General features: G+C 46.1%; 1 pseudogene; it reads right to left on the reverse strand.

Moving 5' to 3' along the window:
* Window positions 1–262: 262 nt before the first annotated feature.
* Window positions 263–25,846, reverse strand: part of LOC111965603 (protocadherin alpha-C2-like) — a 38,334-nt pseudogene continuing 12,750 nt past the window's right edge.

Genomic DNA, 25,846 nt, shown 5'->3' on the forward strand with positions numbered 1-25,846 from the left:
AAAAACTGTTCTGAACCTGATAAAACGAAGTTCAATGTATTTGAGTTTGTGATGCACTAAAAGCGAAGTATATTATACTTAAATTATACTCCTTTTTGGATTTACTTAAAAMGCTGATGCAAATAGTTACCAAAAAATGTTTACGTAAAAGGGGCACATTATTTMTTACAGTGTACTGATTGCAACTGTGCTGTTCGTGCAAAGAGGAAGAGTGTGTGTGTGAATGCCTGTTTCCAAGCAAGCTCCAAGGCGACAACGTCAGTCTCATTTTATGAAAGAAAATTTTTATTTAGTGATTTATAAACAAAACACATTACCACTGTATCCATTTAGGTCAAATAAAAAAACWGAAAGAAATGAAATTTCACTACTTCACCGTCACAGTAGATGAGCAGGTGTACAAAAAAGGTTTCACAACAGATCTGTACTGATCAGTAGGCCAGGACAGCGCCACCATTGGTCACCATCATACGCTGATAAAAGAATGACAGCGTGAACGCTCACTAAACACAAGCATACACTACATATACAATTTTTACATAGGAATTGTCTTCTTTTTTTGTGGTTATTTTTTTGTTWTTTTTTCTGTTGAAAGGGAGTGAAAGGGAAGAGGATAGCTCATCACAGGATCATACATATTTCAGTTACAATATTACAGTGTTAGTTAGATCATGTCAAAGCCGGACACAAAACGTTTTAGTTGTTGTTGCTTGTTCTCAAAAACGAAAATCCTATTTCCATAAAAACAAAATGAACAGAGTTGAGTTCAAGGGCATCACACAACAGCATTTACAAATATCGAAAAGGTTTAGTTAACGTCATACAACACCACTGTCTTGTGGAGTGCGGYGGGTGTAATATGTAGAAGATGCATGACAGAGACGGTACATACACATATCTCCTGTGGGAGTCATAAAGTCAAATTATAATACGAAACAATAAAATCATAGCCATCTATTTCTATATATATATTTTGTATCTCTATATTGTTTGAGTTTCCTTTGAGACGAACATGCAGCAGCCGCTTTAGTGGAGTGACGTCATATTGAGCCGCAAAACSGGGGGGGGGGGGGGGGGGGGCGTCGCAACGACATACAGGCAGGGGAACGGGGAACCAATCGAAGCAGGGCTGAAGCATGTCTCCGCCCCTTTACAAAACCTCCTGAGAGGGGATTGGTGGGATAGAGCTGTGGGGGGGGGGGGGGGGGGGGCGTCGCAACGACATACAGGCAGGGGAACGGGGAACCAATCGAAGCAGGGCTGAAGCATGTCTCCGCCCCTTTACAAAACCTCCTGAGAGGGGATTGGTGGGATAGAGCTGTGGGGTGGGAATCCTTAGATGCTCTTATTTATTTATTCATTAATAATGTAATAATTAGCGTATACATTGCATTTATTAATGCACAGGCCACATATATAAAGAGCAAGTCTAACTACATTTTTCGTGTACATAAAAGCCAATGGATGACCTACTGTTTTGATTCACCAATCATAATCAATCAATTTCGAGATATACGTGTACCCAGGAACATGGAGGATAGGCCTAGCCCTCAGAACCATGTCCCAGACATCCACCCCATCCCTGTCCCCATCCCACCTCGCCCCCTCTCGCCAGTGACCACAAACAGGAATGAACAGCGTAGTATTCACAAGTTAAAAGCACTCAACCGTTTTGCACTCGGAGACATCTGGCGTTAGAACTCAGAATAATGGAACCCCGGTCCCGACTGGGTTCTTCAGGCCTCCTCCACATTACTCCATGCTGTTCCCAGCACACCACAATGTTCAGCCTTCCCAGTTCACCCTGAAAGAACATGGGGTTAGAGGGGGAGTCCATGGCCAGAAAAAGAGAAAGGCCGAGGGKAAGGGGGGTGGGACAAGCAGAAGCGCTGCAGAGCAGTTAAAGCTAACAAAACAGAGTAGGAAATCGTGGGTCTTCTCCAAGAACCAATAGAAAGTGAAAAAGTTTCACAGATTCATCATCATCACGTGAAGAAGCAGTCTGTGGTTGGTGTAAGGGTGGGGATGAGAATCTGTGGGTAGGGGCAGGGAGTGGAAAGGGCGGGGGGGGGGGTGGGGGGGATGGGGATCGGGTCGGATATCAGGTAAGTGATGGTTGCTACCAAACATTCAGAGCAGAAAGCCTCAGGCTTTTGCTGAGTGGCAGGGGAGAGTAGAAGAGATCCTCTTTAGCTAGAGACGTTCCTGCTATTCTACAAGGTTCCAACTGAGCTCAGATCAACAAAACTGGATCACAGGCCAACTCAACTGGACTCTTCTCTCTTTCGTTCTCAAGAGACTCTGAAGAGTGTTCCCCCTTTCTCTCSATCCCTCGTTTTATCTGTTTGCATTGAGCGAGAGAAGGATCTGGTTGTCCCAAAAGAGAGAAGTGAGCGAACCCATCAGGAGTAACTGCAGGGGATGCTGCTGTGCCAACCCTGAGAGAGTAGATCTACTGTACACATGTGTACTGCTTAGGAGACTGCTGTGTTGCTGGGGAAAAGCTTGCGTTCTGTACAGCTTGCGTTCTGTATTAAACACAATGCTGTTTTGTTGGCTGCTCCTGTATTTTTTATTATATTTTTTACCTCTCTCCAGTTCTCAGGTGTTCTCAGTGTCCGGGTTGTTACAGCGAGTGTGTGTCAGCGTGTATGTGTTTTGTCATTGACAGCCATGTTTTCCTTGCCGTCACAGGGAACACTGACGGCTAGAGAGCGCGATAGGAAGCCGCAGCAGCAGTGTCATGTTAGCCTTTAYCCTCAGCTTTAGCAACTCTCTCCCGTGCTATTTACAAGTGTGAGTGTCCAGCTCTAAATCACCAACATTTAACTCGTCTTCTGTTGTGTAGTCTTCAGTTTACTTTCTTCTCGTCATTTCCTTTTTTTTTTGCTCTTTTTCCGAGGCTGGCACAGAGCTGTTTTCTTCTTGCTGTTGGATTTTCTTTTCCTCTCAAAGAGAGTGAATTATACAACATGGTGGGAAGGGGTAAGACAGAGGTGCCAACGTATCCGTGGGTGGGAGGGTGAAAAGCAGAGGGCGAGGGGAGACAGTGGCTCTCGTCCCCTCGCTGAGAAGAGTAGGGAGGGTATCGTTTGGCTCAAGGTGTATAGGCACCAGGGGGCATGGAGGAACATTTATCAATCTGTTTTTTTCTCATCAAGGCATGATTAATCAATTACCCCAGTAAGGGATTTGTGAGGCGACAGTAATCTACAATAATCTTGGTAAAGCCGATTTTTACCAGAGAGATTTGGGCTATTATCTTTGTCGCAGGGGTGGGTATAGAGCAGACTACGGCAGTGTGACTTTGTCTGCCTGTCTGTGTTACTGAGCCAGAGATTATGAAGTAGAATTGGGGATCTCTTTTCACCTGTGGTCTAAAATGATTTTATTTTTGTTTCCTGGTGGACTTTGGTTGGTACCTCTGTTTCAACAGCTCCCCTTCCTTCTCTTCCTCCTCCTCCTCCTCCCTCCTCTACTCATCGTCATCCTTCCCCTTATCCTTCTTATCCTTCTTCTCCTTCTTCTTCTTTTTCTTCTTCTTTGCCTCCTCCTTCTTTCCGAAGCTGATGAAGTCGCTCTTGTCGTCCTCTCCTCCCTGCTGGCGGATAGAGATGATGGCGGGCGATCCAGGGATGATGAAGGCTTCGGGGGGGACCTCGCCGGGCTTCAGGTGCTGGGGGGGTCCTCCGGGACCGCCGGCGCCGTAACGYAAGTGCCAGCTGTTACTGTCCACTCCGGCTCCCATGGGTGGGGACACCTCTCCACCCTCAGCATCTAGAGACAGAGACAGAGAACAACGAATTGTTATTAATGTTGCYCTGGAATCATCTCTCTCACAACCATTGTCATCAATATCGTCTATATCGAGGGGGTTGTAAGATGGTTGTAAACAACAATGTCATTGGMACAACTGTCAATGTTGTCATTGGTGGTCATAGTCTTGGACACTTTCTTGAAAAGACCTCTGCCATGTCAGACTCTTCCCACATAGCATCCATTGGTGATGCCCCCATAGCACACAGTCAACACCATGCTGAAGCGTCCCCCACAGGAGTTCTCTGATCACCCTGACTCCCATTGTGATGTCACTAATCGGTCKCTAAMCCACAGAAYCAGCCATAACACCAGTCAAAAGGAAGGGGTGGCGACTCAGAATGCAAGCTCTCAAACGGTCCACTGATAAGCAGCACAGGATCAAAGTGTCCATTCTGCCACGGCTAGGGTCCCCGGTTGGCGCTGTGGGACGAGACACGAAGCGCTCCARCACACAGGGAGAGGCGGGGAAAGGTCAGGGAATAAAGACATGGCATTTAAACGGAAAGTCAACAAGCCGCTTACACGCCGAGCGTTCGTTCTGGGAGATGACTGCGCTTTCAACTTCCATCACAGATCGCCACTGAAGCGCCAAGAAGAAAAAAGGTAAATGGAGATAGTGTCTTTTCAATAGAAGTGTTTACCTTATGTGTGTGTGCGTGTGCGTGAGTAAGTAGCCGAAACAACGGCGACCTAAACCATCTCAAACGCTCAGCATTTTAAGTGGTCTCCAGTTAGTTAAAGAGTCTGTACTCAGTACTTTGAGAACGACGGTGTGTGAAACGACCTCTATAAACTGCCAGCTCTCCCTCAGTCTCTCGACACACATCAGGACTCACTGCAGCAGAGCAGAGTAGAGCGACACCTGGCTCGGCTCTCGGCTCTCAGCTCTCCCCTCCCAACCCGACCCCGTCGATCTGCCCGAGGAGAGAGAACGCTCCTCCACACACATAAACAACACCATTAAAGGGGTAGCGGCGCTCACATKAATAACTCCTCATTAAAGGGGATGGGGAAGGGGATGGCAGAGGTGCCCAGTCAGTCAAACAGCCAGCTCACCGTGACTCTGCGTTCAAAAGGCGTGTGTGGTTTGATGAGCCGGGGTGCATGTAACAGAGCTAACACCCCACCCTGACAACCCAGGGATCCKGAGGGGACTGTTCTAACGACTGAGTCCCATTACACACACAAACCGACGCACGTACACACCCCACGCCACTTTGCCTCGTTCCTCACAGCTATGACCTAGTTGCGATGCTTCCTTCACATATTACACTGTTTATTTCTCTCTCTTTTTTTTGACTTCCCTCCAAAGGGGAGTTTAACAAAACAGAGTTCATCCAAGCAGAAGGAACAGTGTCTGGAAGAGGGAGGACTGGCCTCATACAACACCCAGGGTATGGAAGGCCATCTCCCCAGTCCCTGTCCTCCCTAACCCTGCCTCTATTGGTGAGTTAGTAGGACAGGCTCTGGTAGTACTTTCAGCTCAAATTRCCATTAACATAGCTTTTTCTTGACAGATGGACTAAAGGCATCCTGAATACATAAACATGTACAGGGGYAAAAAACAGAGAACAAAAAAAACTATTTTAAATTAGTATGAAGCACCACATGGGAAAGAGACCCATCATTTGGTACAGGGCAAGAGTTCAGTAAGTAAGTTGTGATCAGCCAGTACATGTCTCATCCAGCAGGTAGTGATTGAAGTGGCCAGGGGGAGGCCTTGTTACACGGCTCGAAGGAACACGAATAGCAGCACAGATGTAGTCTGCCTCAATGACAACCAAGCAGAGCTCAGAACTACAAGACGGAGCTAGATCACTGATCTATTCTAGTGCCACCCTACTCTTCTCTTCTCCCGCTTCCTCTCTCAATTCAAAAGGAACCAAAATAGTTTTTTTTGTTGTTGCCCAAAACATTTCTAAGTACTATAAAAAGAAGTAGAGGGAAGAAACAAAAACATTTTCTCTGGCACTTGGTGAACATTAAAAAAAACGATAAAAATGATGGAACATGCAGATTTTTATGAAGCTCTTTATCCCCCCGCTTTCTCTCCCGTTCCCCTATCACCTCTTCTCCTCTCCTTCCCTTCCTTCCTCCGCCCCCTTTCCCTAACCGACCTCTCTCCTCTCTTTTCTTCCCTCTCTATTTTTCTCCCCCCACCCTTTTTCCCTACCCGACTTTGCTCTCTCCTCTCCACCTCTCTCCCTCCCCTTATCTTTGCAGCCCTATTTCCCTCCCAGCCTCTCTCCTCCTACTCTCCCTCCTCCCTCTCACCCCCTCTGTACTAGCCCGGGCTCTCTGCTGGAGCTGCTCAGAGTGATGGATTCTGGGAGTAAATCCAGGCTGGGCGTCAGGAGAGTGTGACATCCCCTGCATTGCACACACTCCTAATCRCTCTTAWGGAGTCAAACACTGCAGCAAGCCTTTCTGGATGATGGGACGCCGTCCTATTCCCCCTCTCATTGATACAGATGCTATGTCCCAATTCTTTACCCTTCTTACCTAAAGTGTGCACTTATTCACTTCCCTTCATGGATTTAAAAGGAAATGAGTGGTGTAAGAATATGGCCACATCTGTCTCTAGCCAATGCTKGAAGGTAGAGAATTGGGACGCAGGGGAAAGATTATAGGGAATATCCTCACTACCAGCGGCCATTTTGCCTACTCTGTAAGAGGGCACAGATTGGCCGAWTGAAACAGACACAGAGTTCCAGCAGTCACATAGTCCTCCTTTTTACTTCCTATTCAAGCCAGGAGTGCTATCTGACCTTCACTGATTGTGACATCAGCGCCGTGAGATAGAGTCGGACACACATACATTGACTTTTTAAAAACATTTTAGCCATTTATCAGACGCTCTTATCCAGAGCACTTACAGTTAGTGCATTCATCTTAAGATAGCTAGCTGAGACAACCACCTATCACAGGCCTCGTAAGTACACTTTCCCCCAATAAAGTAGCTATCAGCAAAGGGGAGGAGTCAAATGCAAGTGTTGGTTCAGGATTTTATATTTTCAGACAGAGGATGAGGATAAAAGGAAGAGAGGAGTAGGAGACAGATTCATTCTCTCTCTCTCTCTCTCTCTCCCTCTCTCCTCTCTCTCTCTCTCTCTCCTTCTCTCTCTCTCTCTCTCTCTCTCTCTCTCTCTCTCTCTCCTCTCTTCTCTCTCTCTCTCTCTCCCTCTCTCTCTCTCTCTCTCTCTCTCTCTCTCTCTCTCTCCTCTCTCTCTCTCTCTCTCTCTCTCCTCTCTCTCTCTCTCTCCTCTCTCTCTCTCTCTCCTCTCTCTCCTCTCTCTCTCTCTCTCTCTCTCTCTCTCTCTCTCCTCCTCCTCTCTCTCTCTCTCTCTCTCTCTCTCTCTCTCTCTCTCTCTCTCTCTCTCTCTCTCTGCTCTCTCTCTCTTCTCTCTCTCTCTCTCTCTCTCTTCTCTCTCTTCTCTCTCTCTCTCTCTCTCTCGACAGTGGGATAGTCTGTATCAATCTTGGGTTAATGCCCTTATCTGACTCCCAGCCAACATTGTGATCCAATTCTGCTCTTTAAAAGGGAAAATGATAAAAGAGAGGAGGAATGAGAGGGGAAAGGGAAAGACAGCAATCGTAGAAAGTGGTAGGGTATTTAACTCTAAAATGCATTTGCTCAGCTATGCTGTCCCTGGGTAATTTCCTGTCTAAAACAATCTAGGCAGATGAAGAGACACCCATGCCCCTGATGCAAACATAAAGTCAAAAACAAATAGGACCCCAGAGAGTGATGAGTCACTGCAGGGCCGGCTCCAGCCCATTGGGGGCCCTAAGCGAGATTTGGTTATAAAGTTAATTTCCTGAAATTCTACACATTTTGCCATGGAGCGTAGAGAAAATGTTGCAGGTTTATAACTAATTTTATGTAKGTTTATTTGTTTTGCCATGGTGCGGAGAGAAAAATGTGCAATTTTACAGCACGTTCCACACATTTTGCAATGACTTATGCCATGTTAAAATGATATCTGAGTGACAGTGGCTAAAAAAAAATCAATGGGGGACCCCTGGAGGTCATGGCACCTGGGCAAGTGCCCTTCATGTCCGGTCGGTAATTCAGCCATGATTACTAAAYGTTTTGGTAGCTGGCAAGACTAATTTACCAATCTAAAAATGTCAAAGTGAAAAAAMAATAATATATATACACATATAGATTAATAAAAAATAATACAAGTAATAACTAAAATATAGTCGTTACATAAGTATTCAGCTCCTTTGACAGCGATTACAGCTGTACGTCTTTCAGGGAAGTCTATAAAAGTTTAGTTTGCACAACTAGATTGCACAATATTTTCCCATTATTCTTTTCAGAAATCTTCAAGCTSTGTCACGATGTTGGGGATCGTGACTAGATTTCAGTAAGAACTGTAACTTGGCCGCTCAGGAAAATTCACTGTCTTTTTGGTAATAAAATCAAGTATAGATTTGGCCTTGTGTTGTTGGTTGTTGTCCTACTGAAAGGTGAAGTCCTCTCCCAGTGTCTGGTGTAAATCAGACTGAAGCAGGTTCTCCTCTAGGATTTTGCCTGTACTTAGCTCCATCCCGTTTGTTTTTATCCTAAAAATCTCCACAGTATTTGCCGATGACAAGCATACCCATAACATGATGCATCCACAACTATGCTTGAAAATAAGAAGACAGTTACCTAGTGATGTGTTTTGTTGGATTTGCCCCAAACATTACGCTTTGCATTTAAGACAAAAAGTGTTTTCCTTTGCCGTGTTTTTTTTGCAGTATTGCTTTAGTGCCTTGCTGCATACAAGATGCATGTTTCGGAATATTTGTATTCTGTATTTTTGTATTCTTCTTTTCATGCTGTCATTTAGAACATTATTGTGATCTACCACAATGTTGTTGATCTATCCTCAGTTTTCTCCCATCACAGCCATTGAACTCTGTAGCTGTTTTAAAATCACCAATGGCATCATGGTAACATCMCTGAGCAATTTCATTCCTGTCCTGCAGTCCAGTTTGATGTGTCTGGGTGGTTTAATACATAATTATTAACTTGACCATTGATTAAAGAGATATTCATTGTCTGATTTGTTATTGGTACCCATCTACCAATCACTGCCCTTCTTTGTGAGGCGTTGGAAAAGCTCTCTGGTCTTTGTAGTTSAATCTGTGCTTGAAATMCAATACTTGACTGAGGACCTTACAGATGTTGTATGGATGGGGGACAGAGGAASGGTTAGTCATTCAAAAATCATGTCAACCTCTAATATTTCACACGGAGTGAGTCCATGTAACTTATTATATGACTTGTTAAGTCAAATTGTATCACTGAAGTAATTTAGGCTTMCCTAAACATAGGGTCTGAGTACTTATGCAACGACTCTATTTAAGTTATTTCATTTGTATTAATCTGTTTCCCTCCACTTTGACATGACAMAGTATTTTGTACAAATAAACCCACTTTTTAACACACAAAAATGTGAATAAATCCGAGAGGGCTGAATAGTTTTGCACGGCACTGTATACTGTATATGCTTATGCCCGCAGCCGGCCCTGAGTCACTGTGATGGAGAGCAGACAGATGCAGCAGGACCTGATAGGGCCGGGCAGAGGAGAGAAGCAGCATTACACAGGGTCAAAAACATTACAGCTGGGTAGAAAAAGCCTTTTGATTGTCTCTGACATATCATGACCGAGTCAAAAGCCCCATGACTGGGTCCAGAGCCGGGCAGCCCTATACGCTCACTACGCAAGTTGCGTAGGGCCCCGCAAATTACACAAGGGCCCCGCCTTCCCCTCGTGTCAAAGCGGGTGTCAATGTTTACAACTTCGATGAGAGGATGAAACGGAACTATCCTTCTGGTCACGAAGAGAGAGAAGATAAAAACCATGAGAGGGAATTACGGGAACAGCAATCAGGTAAACTTGTGTTCTCCCCTCCAAGTTTGATGTCAGCAAATAACAGGAACGTTAAGTTGATGTGCTAGCTTGCAGTGCATCTCTCTCTAGTCTGTCTGTCTCGCTAACCTASCTGGGCAGTGCATCTCTTGGTCTGTCTGTGTCTTGCTTGCTTGCCAGCCACTTCCAGGGCTGTGTTCTGTGACTTTGTGCCTGACAAAAATGAGAGTGAAATACAACTATTCATTACGTTTGATAAACGGCAACYGTGTTTATAAACGGCAGCTCGTGAAAGATAAACCGCGTTGCGCGTGCACGAAATGAAACTCGTGCTTTCTAGCAGCAACCTCTGTGGGGACCAGTCCAGACAATATATGGGCGTGATGGCACTCCTCATAGACACACACTTTTAAAACAAGACAATGATTATCTAGTCTCTCAGTCAAGGTTTAGTTACAACTCTGGACTAATGCAAGATGGAATGCAATGGATTGACAGTGATTATTGATTTATATATTGAATTTAAAGTGTTGCTTAGCTGGGCATACTGGGCAATATGGATGCACATCTCTAAGTAAATAATAACCATCAAGTACTCAGCCAAGCCATAATATAAATAGTATTTTATATTTGAAAATGTATAAAAGGAAATCTGGGGGAGACAGTTTGAATGGGCCTGATGCAGCTGATAAAATTAATAATAGTATTGTTATCTATAATTTACAAGTGTTATGCTTAAGTTTGTCAGTAGAGGAGATGCTGGATCATCAGCCAGGACAAGCACAGACTCAGTTGATCCACATCCAGCCGCAGCCAGAACTAACACAGACCCAGTACAGCCGGCTTCAGATAATACTAACACAGACCCAGTACTGGCAGCTTCAGCAAGTACTAACACAGACCCAGTACAGCTGGCTTCAGCAAATACTAACACAGATCCAATACAGCCATCTTCAGCAATTACTAACACAGACCCAGGTGAAGTACAGGCAGCCTCAGCCAGTACTAACACAACCAGAGGTGTACAGCCAGCATCAGATACAAGCAGCTCAGACCCTAATAGAACAGTTGCTGCTCCACCAAATGACCCAGCAGAATGGCCCCCAGTCTTAACAGACTTTATGAGGACTGAGTTGGTGCGCAGAGGTCCATTCAAACCAGGACTGGATTTTTCTGAGCTGGCTTTCATACTCAATCAAAAACAACGCTGTGTGTTGTTTTTCCTGTAAGCTCTTTTCTACAAAAGACTACAAAAGAATAAAGGAAGGCGTGAKTGACTGGTCAAATATCAACGCCATTCTGAAACACCACGAGGGTAGTCCTGAACACACAAACAATATAAGTGGCGAGAACTTGATCTGCGCCTAAGTCGGGGACAGACTCTTGACCAGATACAAATGACAATTTTGGAGGCTGAAAGAAAGAGATGGCGGGATGTCCTTACACGTTTCATAAGTATCCCCCAGTCTCTGGCTGAAAGAAACCTAGCATGCAGGGGTTCATCAGACAAACTCTTCCAACCAGATAACGGAAACTTCCTAAAAGAGGTTGCATCACTGGAAAAATTTGACCTCGTTATGGAAAACCAGCTCAGCAAAATTAAAGATGGAGAGACACATGCTCATGACCTTGGGAAGCGCACACAGAATGCGCTGATACAGATTGTGAGTGACAAGATTTTGCAAGCAATAGTGACTCAAGTAAGAGACTCAACGTACTTCCCCATTATCTTGGACTGTACACCTGACATAGTCACCAGGAGCCAATGTCCATTATTCTGAGAAGCGTGGTTTTAAAGGGAAAGCCAGAGATCAAGGAGCACTTCCTTCGGCTTTGTGAATGTTGAGGTTACAACAGGCTTGAAWATGTCCACCACTGTCATCTTAGATAAGCTGAACGAGCTGAAGATTCCATTTGYAGATTGCAGAGGGCAAGCTTATGATAATGGGGCCAACATGAAGGGCAAGCACCAAGGAGTACAGGCCAGACTGCTCCCCAAAAAATCCCAGAGCCTGCTCGTCCCATGCGGAGCATACACTCTAAACCTTGTCATTGCAGATGCTGCCAAATCTTCAAAATCTGCAGTTGGGTTTTTTGGGCGTGTGCAAAAGCTCTTCACCTTCTTTTCAGCTGGCKCACAAAGATGGAGTGTTTTGAAGAAACACGTGAACATAACTGTGAAGTCATGGAGTGACACAAATGGGAGAGTAGGCAATCAGGTATCAGGCTTCTGAGGTTCGGGATGCATTACTGGAAGCCAGACAGGCGATCAACGATCCTGTGGCCAAAGTGGCGGCACAAGCACTTGCAGGGGAATTTGGGTCCCACTGCTTCTTGATTTGCTGTGTCGTATGGTGTGAGATACTGACAATGACAAACAAGGTGAATACGCTCCTCCAATCCYCCTCAATGCAGTTGGATATCGCAGAGAARGTAATCTCATATGCAAAGGCCCTCACTACATACCGGGAAACTGGATTCTCTGAGGCCCAGACAACAGCCAAAAAGCATTTGTGAAGAAATGAATGTGGAGCCTGTTCTGAAAGAGAAGAGACTGAGAAACAGCAAGAGGCATTTCAGCTACGAGGCTCCCGATGAACCAGTGACTGACGCACTGAAAAACCTTGAAGTCAACTACTTCAGCATTGTGGTCGACTCTGCTGTGACATCCATGGATGAGAGATTTGAAACACTCAACCAGGTGAAAASCACATATGGAGTGCTGCTGAACTTCAGTAGTGCCTCTCAGATGTCCAGTGAATCTGTAAAGAGTCCCTGTGTGGAAGTTGAAAACATCTGACCTTCAGAGATGACTGTGACATCAGTGGAATGGATCTGGCACACGAGARTCAGAATGTACCTGATCTGCCATCAGATAAGATGACTGCCTTTGAGCTGCTTTCCTTTCTCTGCGAGAAACACCTGGAGGAACTCTATATCCTCGCCTTTTGGATAGCCCGAAGAATTGCAGTCACCCTACCAGTATCAGTAYAATCGGCAGAGAGGAGCTTTTCAAAATGAAAGCTCATCAAAAGCTACCTGAGGTCTTCCATGTCACAGGAACGTTTGAGTGGTCTGGCCATCTTGAGCATAAATCATGACGTGGGGGAAACGCATGTCCTACGATGACATCATTGGTGACTTTGCCTCAAGAAAGTGCAGAAGAGGAATATTTTGATGGTAAGATTTTAATTCAAACATTCAAATGTTTACGCACTTAGTAACATTTAAGATTGTACGGCAGAAGTGCATTTGTGTAAATGACTGCTTAACTAACTATGTGACATATTTTCTCAATTTCTTCCAGACAGRCCAGATAGACCGGTGGCCATGCCGATGCTGAAAATGCCCAGGCTGTAGAGGGAACCAAAGTTAAACACACAGCTGTATAGGTTTTATTTGACTATTTTGAGACATATAGCTGCAGCCATTGCCTATAGGCTTATGTTTACATTGTACAGCCAAAGCTAACTGTATAATATTTTGAGGACTGGACTAATTACCAGGCAGCAGAGCCAAAGCTCAGTGTTATATTTAATTATTTTCTACTATTTCTTCTTTATGTTCATGTTAATATTCACTTATGTTAAGATTCTGTAGAAAATATTCTATTCAATAAATATTGTTTGTTTACACCTCATTCTGTTCCGTATAGATCTACTTATTCTTWGACCGACAGATGGAGCAAACTGTTTTAAAGGAGGGAGGAGCACTGGGTGTCAGGTGTGACTGTGTGCCAATGGCAAATGGTTGACATGGCTCACGGGTCAGGTAGGASGGCCCCTTAGCAGAATTTTGCTTAGGGCCCCAGGGAGGTCAGGACCGGCTCTGACTGGGTCTGACTGCATGTCAAAATCCTGGTCAGAATGAATCCCTCCCACCTCTTCTTCTTCCACTTTCTGAATCCATTAATGCTTCCTTGTCTATATGTTTGGATGCATACTGCTTCCTGCCCTCAAGACTCAATATTGGGGGAAAACCTCCACTTTTCCTCCTCTTTGTTTTGATTGAGCCATGTCAATCAAACAGGAACAGGAAACCTGTCTGTGCTCCAATCATCTTTTTCCCCTCCCTCRCTCCCAGCGTCGCTCCCTCCCTCTCTGACCTGACCTTCTTCCTCTACTCCCCCTTCGTTCCCTCTACCCATCCCACTCTCCCTTCTCCCCACTCTTCACTCCCGCTCTTCCTCTCTCTCGCCTATCAGGAGGGCAACAAAGGCACATGCCTCGCCCAGCACAGATCCACACACAACCACAACCTCTAAATCAAATCCCCCCCCAAAAAGTTTATTGGTCACGTACACAGATTTGCAGATGTTATCGCAGGTGCAGCGAAACGCTTGTGTTTCTAGCTCCAACGGTGCAGTAATACCTGGCAATACAATCTTTTAAATATATATACATATAAATGGTGAAAGACAGTATGGACAGTATATGAGAAGAAAAGGTGTGTACAGCAGTAGTTATATAGGATGAGCCTGGACTTAGAATGCAGTATAGACATATGAAGTGGGTAAAACAGTATGTACACATTATTAAAGGTGACCAGTGTTCAATGACTATGTACATAGGGCAGCAGTCTCTAAGGTGCAGGGTAGAGCCTTGTGGTAGCCGGCTAGAGCACTAACTAAGGTCCAGGGCAGGGTAGTGGGCGGAGGCAGGCTAGTGGTGACTGTTTAACAGTCTGATGGCCTGGAGATAGAAGATGTTTCTCAGTCTCTTGGTCCCAGCATGGATGCACCTCTACTGTCTCCTCCTTCTAGATCAGGGGTGYGCGACTCCAGTCCTCGAGGGCTTGATTGGTGTACAATTTTTCTCCATTCCTAGCAAACACAGCTGATCAAATTGCATTCTAAACTGACYATCATGATTAGGTGATTATTGGAGTCAGGCGTGTTAGCTGGGGCAAAACTGTGACACCAATCAGGCCCTCGAGGACTGGAGGACTGGCCCCCCCTTGTTCGAGATGGTAGCGGGTGAATAGTCCCGTGGTTCGGGTGGCTGAGGTCCTTAATGATCTTCTTGGCCTTCCTGTGAAACCAAGTGCTGTAGATGCCCTGGAGGGCAGGCAGTGTGCCCCCGGTGATGCGTTGGCCTGACCYCACCACCCTCTGGAGAGCCCTGTGGTTGCGGATGGTGCAATTGCCGTACCAGGCGGTGCTACTACCCGACAGGATGCTCTCAATGGTGCATCTGCAGAAGTTTGTGAGTGTCTTAATAGCTAAGCATTTGCACCTTCATCACAATGCTGTCTGTGTGGGTGTACCATTGTAGGTTGTCAGTGATGTGCACGCAGAGGAACTTAAAGCTTTTGACCCTCTCCACTGTGGCCCTGTCAATGTGGATGGGGGCGTGCTCCCTCTGCTGTCTCCTGAAGTCCACAATTAGCCGATCGTTATGTTGATGTCGAGAGAGAGGTTATTTTCCTGGCACCACTCCACCAGGGCTCTCACCTCCTCCCTGTAGGCTATATCGTCGTTGTTGGCAATCAGGCCGACCACTGTTGTGTTGTCAGCAAACTTGATCATTGAGTTGGAGACTCAGGCAGTCATTGGTGAACAGGGAGTACAGGAGGGGCCTGAGCACTGTCTGATTTGTCGATGGCTGTTGCATTGGAAAAATCTCTCTCTCTCTTACTTGCCTCCCTTACTCACCCTTCCTCCCGCTCGAAGTCTCTCATTTCTTCTGACCTTTCGTCTAATCTAGCGTGAAACCTGGTCCAGCAAACACCCGTCCCTTCCAGTGATTGATAGAGCGTTAATTATGCCKATCACTGTTATGGCAACGTTATTATGATTGGAAATTAAACAGCTTGTCAATCACTGTTCATTAAGAGGCACATTAGTGATGTGAAGGATTCATTTTACACTGGGATGACCACAGCATAACACCCTCTCTGTATATGTGTATCTCTCTCTGTTGTGTTTCTACATTTCTGAGTCTCTTCCTCTTCCTCTCTGTCTTTACCAAAGATCAGAATCATAGCCCAACACACTCCAAGTATTTCAGAACTTATACATAAACGTGTATTATTTTTCTCTCAGAAACAAATATCCAAAGCAATACACTCCTCTAATGTAGCCTAACTCTCTGTCTCTCTCTCTCCATTCTCTTTCTCGTCTGTTCTGTCTTCTTCCGTCTGTCTCTCCGTCTGTCTTCTTTTCTCTCTCCGTCTGTCTGTCTCTCTCCCGTCTGTCTGTCTCTCTCCCGTTCTGTCTCTCCGTCTGTCTCTCCGTCTGTCTCTCCGTCTGTCTCTCCGCCTGTCTCGCCGCTCTCTCTCGCCATCTCCCGCCATCTCTCTCGTCCTCTCTCTCTCCGTCTGCTTCTCTTCTCCGTCTGCTCTTCTCTCTCTCTCTCTCGTCTCTGTCTCTCTCTCCGTCTGTCTCTCTCCGTCTGTCTCTCTCGTCTGTCTCTCTCTCCGTCTGTCTCTCTCTCTGTCTGTCTCTCTCTCTCTCCGTCTGTCTCTCTCTCTCTCCGTCTGTCTCTCTCTCTCTCCTTCTCTCTCTCCTTCTCTCTCTCTCTCTCTCTCTAACTCTCTGTGCATGTCTCCCTTTTTCTCTCTGCTGACCAAGGTTTTCACAGTGACTTAAAATCATCCAGGAGCTCCACGATCCATCGGCCGCTTGAGCAGAAGCGCAGTGGAGCGCAGTGCAGGGTTACATAATGAAGGAAGGAGGAGGAGAAGAGAGGACGAGGAGGAAGAGAGKGAAGAAGAGGAGAGAGAGGAAGTACAGGGATGCGGGTATGAAATGCGATCCACCCAGAAAGGCAGAAAAACTGCAACTAAAAATCCTGAAGGTGCAGATTTGTTTTAGAGAGGGAGAGGTGCCGCAGTGCTAGAAGATAATGGGTTGTTYTGATAGCAAATCAAATGATTCTTATTGGTCACATACACATATGTAGCAGATTGTTATTGCGGGTGTAGTGAAACGCTGGGACCCCACCCTTCACTATCAAAACAGCTGCGCTCCGTGTGTGTGTGACTGTGTGTGCATACGTGTGCATGCGTGAGTGCGTGTGCGACTGTGTATTATGAGGACAGAAACCCTAAGCGATACTGCTGTCTCTTCAAAACCTAATTGTTATTCGTGCATCTGTATTTTTCTGCCTGTGCCTCGGTAGTGACAGGAGTATATGTGTGTCTGCATGAATCACCATATATTCCCCTGACTGGTAACGGCAACATGAAGGAGCAAGTGTACGTGTGTGTGTAAAAATAAACTATGGCGACTGGTTGTGTGTGTGTTTTTTTTTTAATGAGAAATTACAGTACGTGTTGGTGACAGTGATTGCGTGTTTTTCTTCACTGTGTGTGTGTGTGTGTACACCTTGAAGTGTGATGCCCAGACGGATCATGTGACAGATGGTAGAGACAAGCTCTCCCAAGAGACCGTCCTCAACAGCCTCACAAAGAGGTGCCACTGCCACTGTGTGTGTGTGTGTGTGTGTGTGTGTGTGTGTCTCATCTAAATGAGAGCAGTGCTACTAATGAGGATGATATAGTCATTAACAGTGACATGACTGTTAGCAGACTATTAGAAACGGATTTATTCTAAGTGAAGCAGAGAGAGAGAGAGAGAAAGGGTGAGAAAGAGAGGGGGAGTGAGATCGAGAGAAAAAGAAGGGGGGTGAGAGAGAAAGGGAAGGCGAGAGGGAGGGTGAGAAAAGAAACAGAGGCAGAAAATGAAATGGTGAGGGGCAGAAATGAAACAAAAAAGAAGGACAGACAGAGATAGAAAGTCTGCGAAGATCGGAAGGAAGGAGGTGGAGGAGGGGAGGAAAAAAGAGAAGAGGGGAGGCATTTTTGGATGAGCAAAGAGGAACAACTTGGTCTAGGCTTCCCCTCCTGAGTTGGCTCTCCGCCCCAGGCAGGTTCCAGAGAGTTCTATCCAGCAGACCTACCCACATAACAATACTACCACCACAGAGCCTCTGCTTGAGCAACTGAAAGCAGCATCCTCAACCCTCCATCTCTGCATTCATCAAATTAGAATTCTACGCCTCCACCCTCCCCTAATCTAACCCAACAACGTGCTGTGGTCATATGGTTGGACTCCAGGAGGTTGAATAAGGGAGAGGGACACAGGATGGACCACCTGCCGTGGAGCTTATTTCCGGAGGAGGGCAGGGCCCACCCCTTTCTCTCCTTCTTTCACCCTTCCTCCCCCTCTCTTGCCCTTTCTACCCCTTCTCCTTCATCCGCTGTCCTCCGTTTGCCTCGTCAGGTGCAAGCTGCTGTTGACTCCTGTCCCCCCTCATCAAATCAGGCTTGTGTGTGTGTGTGTGTGTCCCTGTCATCAAATAGAGCAGTGATGCATACAGACCTGCAATAAACCTGCCTCCACCTCTGCAGTACAGCACGGCCCTGTGTATGTAGGTCAGTCTCCCTCTCTAACTCTCTCCTTCCCTCTCTCCTTCCCTCTCTCCTTGTTTCCCCTCGTCATGCCCTCCTCAGACCATTTCTAGCTAACACAACCTCTCCCTCTTTTCTATCCAACGCTTGTTTTTTTTTATTTGACCAGCAGCCACCTCCCTATTTCTCTCTGTTCACCTGCGTAGCTTCAACCTCACAGCCCACTCACGTCCACATCTCCATCTCTCTCTCTCCCTCCGTAATGGTCTTCTTACACCCTCTCTCCGCTCTCTTCATCTCTCTCTCTCTCTTCATCTCTCTTTCTCTCTCTTCATCTCTCTCGACACTCAGTTCAGGGCTATGAATGGTTGCCGTGGAAACTGCATCCTCCAGTGAAGCGGTAGGACTTGGGCGTCACAGCGACAGTGCTGATGGAGAATAATGCTGTGAGCTTTCTCTCTCTCTCTCTCTCTCTCCCTCATTTTCTCTCGCTCTCCGAGTCAACCACTCTCCCCTAGCAACACACTCTCCCCTAGCAACAGCAGCCTCATACCCCCTCCATCCCTCTCTCCCTCCCCCTCTCCCTCTCTCCCCTTTTCACTCTCTGCCTCTGTCTCTTTTTTCCAACTCATTGTCACACTCTCCCCCTTCTCTCCCAGTCCCCCCATCCCTCTCTTCCCTCCTTTCCTCTCTCCCTCTCTTCCCTCTCACTGCTCTCCATTTCTCCTCTCCTTCCTTTCACTCTGGCTCTACATTTCTCCCTCTCCTTCTCTTTTCTTCCCTCTACCAATTTTTCCCGAGGGGATTGTTCAGATCCAGCACAGCCCTCTGTGAATCCCTGTGCGTGCCCCTGCTTTAGAAACAGAGCCGTGAAATGGCGGGATGGATGGAAGCAGAGAGGAGAGTAATAGAGTTAGGCAGCATGCAGAATCCTGATTTCATTAATGTGAGTCTGTTAATCTGGGCGTAGCTAGACGTCCTCCCAGAACTGTACATATAACAATCTCTTCCATACCAGTGCGAGATGTATAGCTTATCCTAACATTATCACGGACAAGGAAGACGAAAAATGCATGTTATACGGCTCAGGCACAGCACACACAACACAGGTCAACGAACACACGGACACCATCACCAGCTTATTCCATACCAACATTCGAGCACACACACACAAGTCAACCACCACACAATCTAACACCACCAAGCACACCATCGATATTCATGACATCACACACAACTGAGTCTCTGCTTTCTAACAGGTACGACCAATACTAACCCTACATACACTCCTACATCCTCTCTTACACACAGCATAAACACACAATCGCGACGTCCAACAGCCATCCCTGAGACGAAGCAAATGGTATCAACCTAGCCGGGGAAAGACAGACAGGGGCGAGCTACAAGCTGTGCCTCTTTGTACTCTATACAGTCGTAACATAGAGAGCATACATAGACTGGCTATGCAACCGCCAAATGCATCACAAACCCACACCATGTGTCAGTATGTAACATAGCTGAGCACACCTACTCTCATCACGCTTGCGCATATTGACTAAGTAACAAATTAACTTCAGCTTCACTAAACACTGCAGAGCACAGCAGATCTTACGCAACCCGAATGAGATCTATTATCTGCAATCAGCGTGTCCACCAATTGAAGATGACGATTAGACTCTACATGTATTCAAGTGACGTACTATTTTCATATATGTCTTTAGATCATATATCTTGACAATCTCAGATCTGTGTCCCCGGTCATCATTCTTATCTCCGTAACAACTATCCTCTGACACCTGTGCAAGATTGCGATGCAATTAAGTCCAATGCTTACATCACTAAACTTGCTCACTATTCTCTAGGACAGGGTGAGTTTTGAGCTCCCACGATCCTTGTCAGCCGACCATTCTCTACAACCACCCAGCGAGCGTGATCATAGCCCATGGACCTCACCGCTTCATATAAGCAAACATAACTCGTTCTTACTTTTCATGACACCACAGTCACCCACTCATTACATGAATCCCTCACGATAGCGACCCAGCTACTCCTCTCCATCCACGTCTTAATATATCTGACCCTCCCCACATCCTGGTCCTACCCCGTTCGCAACTGACAACTCCATGCCAACCATAAAGATCTGCATCATCCACACCCATTCATATTGCCCCTCCCACTCACGTCACCCCCTGCGTCTTCCGAAGGCTGCAACTTCCGTCGAGTCTGGCAGAAACTCGATTACAAAATATCGAGTGAGAAAGCAGAGTGTAGGAGAGGAGAGAGAAGAGAAAGAGAGAGCATCCACCAGAAGAGGATGAGCAAGTATCGACTAGCAGCGTAGCGGCACCAATATACGCAGACAAGCACCGAGATCTTAGCATGCCGATGGCGTAGAGATGACGAGTGAACAGGTGTTCAGAAAATGGCTTGGACCAAAGTCAGCGAAGATAGTGAGAGGAAGAGGCTAGATTGAACCAGCTACAAAGGAGGTTATTTCCACAAGAGCACTGCCTTCCCTGTAGAGATGATTCTGGGGGATGATGCAAGAACAAGAACAACCCAGATAGACACAGCAGATTCCAACAGGACTGCAGAAAGAAAGTCCGGGAAACGTCGGATCCCACAGTTTCTTGTATGGCAGTCCGCCTAAGTGCGTAGTCACACACTCCGCTTTTCCTTTCTCCTAGATCTCCAGGTCTGCTCCCTTCTCGAATTCCTATTGTCATACCAAGGAGCTAAGCCCGACAAAGGACGTATAGCAGTATGGAAAGGCAGAGAGAGATGAGGAGACCCAGAGACTGAGCTAGTTATATGCACCTGTCCCGTGTTATGGGGAGTACGGAGGTAGCCACCAGGACCTGAGTCTATGAGATTAATGGCGTCACCAGAGATAGTCTCCCGCGCATCTGTTCCAAATTCTCAGTAACCACCTTAATTACAATACCCAAATCACCTTCCTTAATCTGTACTCAGCAGATTGCGACTGTCATCGCGTATCTCTTTCCTTGTTGCCCACCCATGCTATCTCTCCCACCCCTATTCTATCTCTCGTGTATCCTCCACAATTCTCTCACGTCCCACTCCTCATTTGTTTACTTCGCCCCTCCCTCCCGTCCCTCCCTACCCCCTCCCTCCCTCCCTCCCTGGACCCTGCTACATAACACAATTCCAGTCTGATTCCTCTCCACCCAAACACGTCTGTTCCGGAAGGTGCTGACCTTGAGTCAGATGTTAATGCTTCTTGTGCGGTCATAATGAGTATGCTAATGAGGTAGAGAGCAGCCGAGAGCAGGGAGCCACGACCCGTTTCATCATCCGAGAAGTACAGAAGTGACAAGAACAGTCACCAGGGTTACGAGACGTGGGGGACGAATGTGATTTTTGTTTTAAAAAAAAGGCAAGTTTTCATTGCATCACAATGGGGTGTGTATGGGAGAGCGAAAGAGAGAGAGAGAAACTGCTAAGAGGAAGAATGTAATCAGAGTTGTGTTCATGGTTAATATGGGTCTGTGTTGATGTCTCTGAGTCCCAGCTCTCTAAGCCTCTGTAAACAACCTGATGTTTATCAGGTCATCTACTCTGTTGACTCTGGACTCCTTTCTCTCTCTCTCTCTCTCTCTGTTGTTCTCCGGTCCCTCTCTTCCTGTTACGGATACCAATCTCCACCCACAGAGCAGTGCCATTTCATCTCTGAGTGGATAAGGGCAGTGAGCAGGAGTCAGGGCGATGGAGAACCTGGACTCTCCCTTTGGTTATGCCGTAGTTGGTCTGGATTACACTGTGCCAGTCAAAGTCGGAGGTAGTCTGAGTTAGTCTGAGTTGGCCTAAACTGGTCTGGATTGTCCTTGGGTAGGTCTGGCTTAGCTAGTCTGGGTTGGTTTTTGATAGTCTGAGTTGTTCTGCATTGGCCTGGGTTGCTCAGGGTCTTAGTCTGATTGTATTCTGCTTTGGTCTGGTCTGGTCAGGGTCAGAGCAGTTCAGTGTGTGGTGTACTGCCTGGCTCTTACCTCCGGCGGCGCTAGACACGGTCGGCCAGTTCTGACCAGAACCCCCTGCGCTCCCTGCATCACCGACGACTCCTCCATGTGCACCGAGCTGGACACCAACACACACACCCTCTGAGGTTACACACCGGAGAAACATCCCAACAACACACCCTCTGAGGTTACACACTGGAGAAACATCCCAACACACACATTTTCAGAGGTTACAGAGTCTAGAGCAATATAAACACACACACACACACACACACACCACACACACACACAGTCTGATGGTACAGTATATATTGAGACAGTTTCTCTCATAAATACACACACAAACACACCCTTTCACTCTCAAACACATCACACACACGTTTTCTGGGTGAACTCCATTATATTCTCTATCACAGGGCCATAAAGCAGCAGCAGCTATAAGCTTCTGTGGACCCAGTCGTCTCTCGCTCCACAAGTTCCTATAATACAGAGCATTACTAAATTAAGCCATGGTAGGAAACCACAGCTAGTGTGTGTGTGTGTGTGTGTGTGTGTGTGTGTGTGTGTGTGTGTGTGTGTGTGTGTGTGTGTGTGTGTGTGTGTGTGTGTGTGTGTACACAGTCAGTAGCAGGGATCTCAGGATGGGGGTCAGACCAATTCTATCTCAGGAACTCAAATGGGCCCCTGGATTAGGATTAAACAGTAGTCACCCTGCATATTCACACCGCTCCCTGGATTAGGGATTACAGATGGGTGCTCTAACATTTTCACACCCACCCCAAGGATTTCAGCAACCCTCCCACTAAAATGTATTGAGCTCTGCAATGTTAAAACAGCGACAGGCTGCTGCCAAAATACAGCAAATAAACAGAACCTTAAACACACGCGCACGCGCACGCGCACACGCACACGCACACGCACACACACACGCACACACACACACACACACACACACCATAAATGTAAGGTATGAGATTCCACAAAATCTTAATGTCCTCTATTCAAACTATGGTTACGTGTTTTAATCATGAAAAGGGTTCAGGTACATTTCATGTCMCTTTTGAAACAATCTGCATGTTCCACTATCATTTATCCAATAAGGGCAGCACCTTTTTCCATAGTGAGATGCAGAGCAGGGTTTTAACTGAGGGTTAGAAAAACACTATCTAGACCTTCTCTTTATTGTGTTAGCAGATATTACATCAAATCAAATGTAATCTTAATGCCCTTTTTACATCAGCAGAAACCCAGCKTAAAACCCCCAAAAGCGAGCAATGCYGATGTAGAAGCACGGTGGCTCGGAAAAACTCCCTAGAAAGGCAGAAACCTAGGAAGAAACCTTAAGAGGAACCAGGGGTGACTGAAACCCACAGGCAGAGCTAACAACGCGGAGAGCGCTGTGTGTTTGCATGGGTACATGCTAAATGCACACAGTCTCCCGATATCAACCCGTCCATATGGTTCTAAGGCGGTGCTCTCCCTCTTTCAATCCCCCTGCATTGCTARTATTCCATGTTTAATCCCTCTCTTCTCTCCTCCCCTTTGACCCTGCCTGGAAAACTGGGTCTCGCAAAGTTTAGTCTCACAGAGGTCAGATGAGAAGAGAACCATTCCCCCACTTCAGCCGGAGTCCCTTTCTCTGTCTCTCTCTCGCTGTATTTCTCTCTCTGGCCCACACACACATACTTGGAAGTGCCCAATATGTGATTGAATACTCGATCCCATAACACAATATACTGCAAAATGTCAGAGGTGGAACACAAGGACATTTTCTCCATAGGGTAAAAGTGAAGCTATTGAAATAAATAATAGTTGAACACGTAAGAGAGACAGGCGGAAGGGAAAGCGTGTGGGAGGAGGCAGGAGTATTGCCACCATTTTAGTTGCACTTCTTCTCCAGGCTCTTCACACACTGTCTGGCCGTCCGCGTGCACACATGTGTATGTGCGTATGTGTGCGGGTGTATGTGTGAGCGTGTTCACCCCCAAGGTCAGGCAATCACAGCTCAGTCCCTATCCTCTCCTCGCTCTTCTGCCATCTGATTCGCCCTCTCTCCCCCTCACCCATTCTCTCTTTATTCATTTCTCCCTTCCCCCTCTCCCTCCCTTTCTTTCTTTGCAATTTTTCACGCCTCTGCCATCTCTATTCCATCAGCTGTATTGAAATGTGTGTGTGTGTTGTGTGTGTAAAGGTCCTCCTGTCTTTTTGTAGTGGTATAAGGAGATGAATAGAGATTTGGCAGGGTGGCCATTTTAAGTGCTGTGTAGAGCTGGAGTCATCCAGATTCACTGATCAATTATTAATGGGGAACACTGGACCGAAAGCATGTTCCTACAGCTAATGCCTGTATCTGTTTCTCTCTCGTTGTCAGTGACGTGTATTCATGGATGCCAAGGGAAGCCAGGCTTCCCCCAAAAAAATGACCAAGAAAAAAAAGTAACAAAATAATGTATCTTTCTTCTCTTTGTGTTTCATAATTTTCCTTCAATTCACAAGAGGTTGAATGTGGAGAAAGGATCCGAGTGAGCAAAACAGCGTCCCTCTGTCTCTGTATGTGTAGGCCATCGCTGTGATGCTGTCTGGTCATAAAGAGTATGACATTGTTGCCGCCTGTAGCACTGAATGCAGGGAAGCCAGCGAGCATTTGGCATCCCTTGATAATTAAAAAGATAATAATAATAGCCAATCATCGCTGAGCTAAACTGAGCTAGTGTCAAGGGAAGACAGTTTTGATTTGGCTTCTTTCTCATCACATCAAGAGAAATCCCTAATTGACAGAAACAACTTGAATTGTTGCATCTTGTTGTGTTGCTGTCCTCCGGTGGCTAGCTAGCTAGCTAAATTTGTCCTTTTCTGAAATTAGCAATGGATGGATAGGGATTTGGACATGTGGTTTTACTTAATTTTCCCTGCTAGCCAATGATTATAATGGTGATTTTGATCCAACCACATATTCATATTGTGCCCCTGGATTGAGAGGATGGAAGTTCAATATGTAGCTAGATGTAGAAGGCTAATGTTAACTAGCTAACGTTGCCCATGAAAGGACGTTAGGCTAGCGAGCAAGCATTTTAGCCAGGTAGCCTAGGACAACAACAAAAAAAGCTGGTACTGTATGATAAAGTGATAGACCGTTTAGTCAACATGAAAGAGGAGGGTGTAGGGTGAGCCAACATGTTTCTTCTACTTGCACACACGACACACAAATCAGATCCAAGGACAGCCACATCATATTTATCTTACGTTGATTGGACTACATTGTTTTTGGTATCTTTAATTTGTCACTGTATTAGACCAAGCATAGGTGATCTGATGATGTTGAAATGTTGAAGATGAAATGGTGCTGGAATAGTGGAGGCATCTCCTGTTTTCTTTGCGACTTGCGGTAACTCTCTGTGGTTCTAAATCAATAGTTGTTTAGTGGTCTGAAAATGTCGGAAACATTAACTCGCTTGACCACGCTGTAGGTCATGTAACTGTTTGTTACATGCAATATGTTTTCTGGACTTCACAGGACAGAGGTTGTACTCCGGCTTTGTAACGAAATAAAGGTGTGGTTAAATGTATTCTGCCAATGGGGCTTCTTATTGTCTCAGCCTTAGGCCTATACATCATGATGTCAAGGCATATGAACTAACAGGTTATAGAGCAAACAATACAATTATCACAACACATAGGTTGTAATATGGCTTTTTTTRCCTGGTTTGGCTTCCCCGGGGATTTTACACACGCACCGCTATTGCTCATTGTCTCACTTTCTCCTTGTGTCCATGTAAATGTCTCTTTGTCTTTCTGAAAGACAATCAGCCTGCCTGGCTGGCTGATGGTTA

The sequence above is a fragment of the Salvelinus sp. IW2-2015 genome, linkage group LG6.2 (assembly GCF_002910315.2).
Source record: "Salvelinus sp. IW2-2015 linkage group LG6.2, ASM291031v2, whole genome shotgun sequence".
Classification (NCBI taxonomy): Eukaryota; Metazoa; Chordata; class Actinopteri; order Salmoniformes; family Salmonidae; genus Salvelinus; species Salvelinus sp. IW2-2015.